Source organism: Lepisma saccharinum, chromosome 3 (assembly GCF_977018435.1).
Source record: "Lepisma saccharinum chromosome 3, izLepSacc3.1, whole genome shotgun sequence".
NCBI classification, from domain to species: Eukaryota; Metazoa; Arthropoda; class Insecta; order Zygentoma; family Lepismatidae; genus Lepisma; species Lepisma saccharinum.
The window spans coordinates 87,478,459-87,485,357 of record NC_139231.1 but is presented as its reverse complement, the minus strand read 5'-3'; the positions used below and the strand labels follow the sequence as shown (position 1 = coordinate 87,485,357).

The 6,899-nt window shown below is 39.5% G+C and overlaps 1 protein-coding gene across 3 annotated transcripts in view; it reads left to right on the top strand.

Moving 5' to 3' along the window:
- The first annotated feature begins 3,375 nt into the window (after nt 1-3,375).
- The window catches only part of ERR (estrogen-related receptor), a 194,734-nt gene continuing 191,210 nt past the window's right edge, over nt 3,376-6,899 (top strand). For all 3 annotated transcript variants that reach the window (XM_083118982.1, XM_083118981.1, XM_083118979.1), the window contains exon 1: nt 3,376-3,481. The gene's annotated coding sequence lies outside the window, so the exon portion shown is untranslated. The remainder of the gene's footprint in view (nt 3,482-6,899) is intronic.

The following is a 6,899-nucleotide window of genomic DNA, read 5'->3' as shown; positions in this document are numbered from 1 at the left end:
ATTTGTGTGTTCTCTTATTTTATTCCAAAAGGATAGTTTGGCTTGTGGTAGTGCTACATCAAGAAGCTCTAAATTCAGATCTTCATGTATCTGGATTATGCGAGTAAGAGGAGGATGCCTTCCAATTGCTCTGGCAGCTCGATTTTGGACTCTTTGCAGTTTAATTAAATGATTCTTCGCTGCATGCTGCCAGGCGGGACTGGCGTATAGTAATATCGGCCGCACCATCATTTTGTATAAATGCAGGCGTGTCTCGAGTGTGAGTGCCATGGACCGGAACATTGGGTACATATATCCTATCCTCTGTTTGGCCTTCTTAGTCTGGGCATTTATGTGTGGTCCGAAGGTAAGGCGTTTATCAATCAACACCCCCAAGTATCTAACTTGTTCAGCGCTGGGTACATCTCGCTGAAATAGTTGCAAGCTGGCCCCTTCTTTGGCATTGGATAGACTAAAAACGATTGAAGTACTCTTTTCTGGATTTATCTTGAATTTCCACCGTTGAGCCCAACGTTCAAAGATCGGCAGGAAAGTTTGCATCTGTTTCTGACACTGAAGCACACGTTTTCCGGTAGTGAATAGTGCAGTGTCGTCTGCGTATGTGGCAATTATCCCTTTATCTGGGGGTGGGTACATCTGCAGTATACAAAGAGTAAAGTATCGGAGAAATCACCGATCCTTGAGGTACCCCAGCACGGACCAGTCTTGGCGTCGATTTCTGCCCATTTATGGACGTAATGAAACTTCGGTTAGACAGAAAGCTGGCTATGACCTTTCTATAGCTGAGTGGAAACCTCATTCGTCGCAGTTTATACAGGAGTCCAGCATGCCAAACTCGATCGAACGCCTTTTGTACATCGAGAAATAATCCTAATGCTCGGCGCTTCCAATCAAGACGAATCGCTACATAGTCAACGACGCGAACAAGTTGTTCGTTCGTCCCATGGGAACGGCGAAAACCAAATTGGTGATCTGGGAGCAGATGGTTAGCTTCTATGATCTCATGAAGTCGTCGTTGCATAACTCGTTCAAAAAGCTTGCTAAGATGAGAAAGCAAACTGATGGGACGGTAATTGTTGGCATTTTGTGGATCCTTGCCAGGCTTTGGTAGTACGATGAGTTTCGCCAATTTCCACTGAAGTGGAAAGTAACCAAGCTTCAGGATGTTTGTAAGTAACTTCGCCAAAAAGACGTAGCCCTTACGGGACAGATGCTTCAGTGCAGCTGGCGGTATCCCGTCTAAGCCGGCAGCAGAGTTGTTTTTTAATTTCCGTGTTGCATTTGCCACCTCGCGAGGCGAGACAGGTGGAACATCCAACGACGGAGGCTGGCGTTGAAGACGTTGGAAAGCAGCATCGACGATCTGTTCTGTAACAGCGTCATGGAGATCATTGTTTGGTTGAAACTGATCATAAAAATGATCGGCTAGAAGCTCAGCCTGCCTCTGGGGATCCATAATTGGGCCTGCAGGTCTATTAATGGCCGTCATAGTAGGCTGTTGACGTTGATTTAAGTTACGAGCAATCTTCCAAAATGTAGGATCAAGCTCTGTCAGTTGGCCAAGTTTGCGATCCCATTGGTGGATTCGTTAACGGTGTAAGTATTGATGAAGATGACGCTGAAGGAGCATCGAGTCTCCCCGGTGGATGGGCGATCTGGAGCGATGCCATCGTCGGCGCGCCCAACGCACAAGTCGTGTTAATATGTACAAAACTGGAGTAGCCTGAGTAGAGAGTGGATCTCTGGTGAATGTCGTGGATTTGCGCCAGGAATCTGCGATGACTTTGGTGAAGATAGTAACACCCCTGTCGATGTCTGCAGATGATGACAACGGAATTGTGGACACGAACGGTAAAGAGAGACCAATCAGTAATAGCTTCTCGTAAGGTGCGGAACTGATGTTGATATAAACCGTATCCGATGGAAGCAGCGACAGGGAGATGATCGGAATCGAGGTCCCAAGTTACAAATGGCATAGTGCTGAGGCCGACATCTTTGGTCAGGATGACATCTAGCACATCGGGGCGACTTCCATTGCGTGGATATTGCGTCGGTTCGTGAGGAGCAGAGATTGAAAAAGCCAGCTGATCCATTATACCAGCCAAAGCGTTCCCAGCTGTGTTGGAAGTTGTGCCAGACAATTTTAACACTTGCTAGTGATTAGGCCTGAATATGAACAATTTGGTGGGCTTTGGCTTTTATTAGAGCTGCAAACATGGGAGGACAAGACACATTAGTGGTGTTCAGGCTCGAATCGGAGAGAAATATTCGAGAACTCTTCGTAAAAACTAGGGGTGTGCGGGACAGATTTTTTTTTTAATCCCGACGTTCGGGACGGGAGAAATTCGCAATATCCCGACAAAGTCGGGAAATGTCCAAAATTTTCCGAAGCTCTGGAAATCTCGAATTCTACACGTCATTTTCACTTTAAGTGATTGTTTTCGCATTTCTGGTACAAGAACGAACAAATTTCGATAAGTTCCAGAAAACGTCAAGAATTAACGACTTCTAAAAATTACCATTCGGTATTTCCCGACTGCTCGGGATCCCGAAAAATAGTGATCGGGAATGGAAATTTTTTTACGATCCTGCTTCCGACTTTTCGGATCCCGCACACCCCTATTTTCCACCACCATTTTCATTCGGTCTGAATTACACGATATGATAACAACAAATTGAAATAATGACTTCAATAAGCAAAGAACAATGCCTGCTTCGAACCAACAATAGTTTCTTTCCTTAAAAGACACAGGATGTAGAACAAAAAGTAATGAAAATAGCGGTGGACAATTTGCATACCATTATCTTTGCCGTTGACGTACACAGGTGGTTTGATGCCTGATGAGAAGAAATGGACCAAATAGTTCCTGCACATGAAGTTAGTGCATGGAAACAGAGGAGTCGATTGGTAAAGTATGTCCCGATTCCACGTTCTGATTAAAATGGAGCCTTAAACAGTGGTGACGATTTCCTTGCCCCCCTCCCCGTTTTGGAACCAAATTGCCACCACTGGCCATAAACATACAATTGTGAGGTTCTATCTGTACCCGTTAAAAATGTTGTTCAGCCCCCCCCCCCCTGAAAGGAATTCCTGGATACGTGCTTGCCTGACCCTTTTAAACGCGTCGTAGGTTATTCGCCCCCTTCTGGCTTCACCTCCTGTAGTTTCCGTTACCGATTAAATCGAAGCAGGGTTGTTGGTCATAACAACTTTCCCTAATTTCTAATTGTATTTGCAGTTTTTGCTCGAAATGACAAGTCATGCATACATTTTCAACAGATAAACTACCGGTGTTTGCATAACGTGCAATTAGAATTCTTCTGAAAATATTTCGTCTGAAGGAATTCTGCTTGTTGTTTGTACGCTGCTGCCACCTTGCAGGTGTAAACAAAAGTCGTGTGGAAGTATAATGAAAAGGAAATTATAACATAAAACGTACAATTTTGTATTGGGAGATGCATTTGTGAGCACGAAACATACGTAAGTGTTGCATCTTTATTCTGCGCCACGAATTCTACAGTATTTGAGAACACTATGAAGACACTAAACAGATAAGCATCGGCCGAAAGATTAGTCTCAGGATCAAGGTCTAGATCATGAGTGTACGCCCACCGGTGTTACATTTAGCGCAAACATTTCAATTCCAATAAACCAATTTTCATTCTTGAAAAAACGTTGAAAGGGTAGCTTGCGAACGATCCAAAATTACTATTAAAAGTAGATTACAGAAGCATACAAATGACGCATTGTGAGATTTAAGTGCCCATTTACATGTGTATATATATATATTTTAAAATGTTCGTTTGAATCTATTTTCTTATGTTGTACCACGATAATGTACAGCTGTTTTTTCTATTAACCCTTTCAGGTACATGTGACATATGTGTCCCATGCCTTATTTTATCCACATTCTTCATATGATAGGGGTTACATGGACGCAAATATTATTATTGTTTCTTCCTAGATATATATTATTAGTTTCAAGTGTTTTTGTCGTCAACACGTATTATTTATACTGTTTTAGAAGCATCTAAATGTGGCAAGTATATAGCCTTGCATTTTGGATTATGTTTCGTAAAATATCTTGCAATTGTTTTCTAATTCACAAATACAATTCTGGTATTTGTAATTATTAATGTTTGTACAACATATTTTGATGAGTTTCTGATTACCTGCAGTGCACCTGAAAGAACTACAGGCTCAGAAACTGATTGGGACATATATGTCCCTATGTAGGCCTACCACAAAGGTAACTTTCTGCATGCTTGTAGGTAATTCTACAAATTCGAAAAAACAACATTTCTTTGTAAAGAAAAGTTTTGAATTGTATCTACATAAAATATATATTGCGTATATGTGTGTGTGTAATAAAATGTTATATTCTTAACGTATTTTTATATTATATTGTCCCAGAAAGATATCAAAGCAACGTGAATTTCTTGTTTCTGGTGAAGAAATCGTGCAAGTTTTACAAGCTGAAGACAGTGGCAATGAAGATGAAGAGGATCAATTATTTTTAATAGAAGACATTGATGCAGGAGAAACTAATGTCATCATAGACGATCCTGAACCTGCAGTTACTTGTTCAAGAGAGGGATTGACAGTTTCGGACGTCAAGCTGAATTCTATGGACCCTAAGTCTGAAAGTCCTCATGGAGCTGTTCAAAACCCTGAGTCACATAGTGCTTTCAGTGTTCCAGATTTTAAGTGGAATAGAAGTCACAAGCCAAGGAAATTTAGTATTAATGAAAATTTTGATTATGGGAAAGTTCTTGGTTTCAATGTAGAAGAAAGTGGTTGTGTCCCAAAACCAATTGAAATTTTCAATTCCGTTATGAATTTCAATGAGCTAATCAAATTGATAGTCGAGGAAACTTGCCGATATGCTCAGCAAAACGGGGTGGTTTTTGTTATAAACAGTGCAGAAATGAAATCCTTCTTAGGTATGAATGTAATAATGCGTCAACATGTTCTACCTACTATTAGAAGTTATTGGTCAACGGAACCTGATCTAAGTGTTCCTTATGTTTCACAAGTAATGCCTTTACATCGTTTTGAAGAAATTAGGAAGTATTTGCACTTCTCAAATAATGAGGCTCAACCAAACATAAATAGTCCAATGTATGACGGGGTGAGAGCAGTAATGGACTATCTAAATAAGAGCTCCCAAGCTGCTTTGAGTCCATCTAAAACCCAGGCAATAGATGAACACATGGTCAAATTCAAAGGACATAACATTATGAAACAGTATATAAAGAACAAACCTAAAGTGGGGTTTCAAAATGAGTTGCAGGTGTAAATCAGAAACTGGATACCTGTATGAATTTGACCTATACACAGGGAAGAAAGGGGCAAGTCATGCAGAAGTGGGTCTTGGAGAGAGAGTGATACTGCAGTTAACAAAATCCATTTGTGGTCTTGATTGTGAAATTTATATGGACAACTTTTTTAATTCACCTGTTCTACAGTACATTCTAGCAGAAGAGAACATAAAAGCTTGTGGTACTGTACGCACAAACAGAAAAAAACATGCCAAAAAACTTCCCAACAGACAAAGAAATGAAGAGAGGGGATATTTATGCAGTGAACACTAATGGTATGTCTTGCATCAAGTGGATGGACAATAGGCCAGTGTATCTTTTATCTAATTTCATATCACCAATCCCAATAGTAAATGTAAAAAGACGCATTCAAGGTAATTCTGAGAAAATAAATGTTCCTTGCCCTTTGATGGTCAGAAAGTACAATGAGTGTATGGGAGGTGTCGACCGTATGGATCAGAAAAGAGTTACTTATGAAGTTGACCGTAAGGTAAAAATTAAGTACTACCTCAGGTCATTTTTTGATTGATATTGGAATTAATAATTCTTACATAGTGTATAGCAAGCTTTTCAAAAGTGTGTGCACAGAATCAGGAAAGTCAATGACTTCACTAGAGTTTCGCCAAAGCATTGCTCGAAAGTTGATTGGACAGTATTCGAACATAAAGAGATCATTGCCAATGACAGTAAGTACCAAAAAGAGGCTTGAGAGTCAATTTCCTCCTAAACCTCCAGAGCATTACATGACAAAAGTACAAAAATGGAAACGCTGTGTGAATTGTGCTAAAAGAAACTAGAAAATCTTACGAAAAACATGTGCTCAATATGTAATGTATATGTATGTTGTGTGAGATCGCAACTGTTTCCAAGAATTTCATGCGTAAATATACAATGTTCATGAGTTTCCTAATAATTTGATATATAATATTGCATTCTGAAGTGAAAAATAATTTTGTATCAAGGTGTTGCTTAATTTCGCATATATTATGTTATTTGTTACCTTTAACGTACATAGGGACAAATGTGTCCCAACAATTATTTCATATTTGATATACATATTTGTGAAAAATTTTAGTTTAATTGTCCAAATTAATCCAAAAGGTATACAAAAAGTAATACATATCATAAATATCAATTACAGTTTACTTGTGTACCTGAAAGGGTTAAACCAACTGATTTTTAGTTATGTAGTTCAAATCCGCTTCGGGTACAATTGTAGATTGTGGAACACAAGTACTATTAAAATAAGAACTGGAATTTATAATGCATTCTTTAGAAATCTGAAGTATGTAACTTGTAGATCAATGAATAGAGAATGTTCAGCTTGAACAAAAGCTGTTTTAGTTTTGTTTGAGTTTTTGTTTTAAGATAGGCTGTTTTAGTATTGTGTCAGACACGGTTCCCTTCTCAGAATATAAATTTGTGGAATTGTGAGTGACGAGTTGTTCTAGCTCATTGTATAAACTCTTAATTTTCCCACATTTGGCTTCCTCTGAAGTTTTTAGAGAGAAATATCTCTCGGACGCACAATTGCCATTGCTTTCGCTATGTGAACTGCATGCGGCATGCGTTTCATG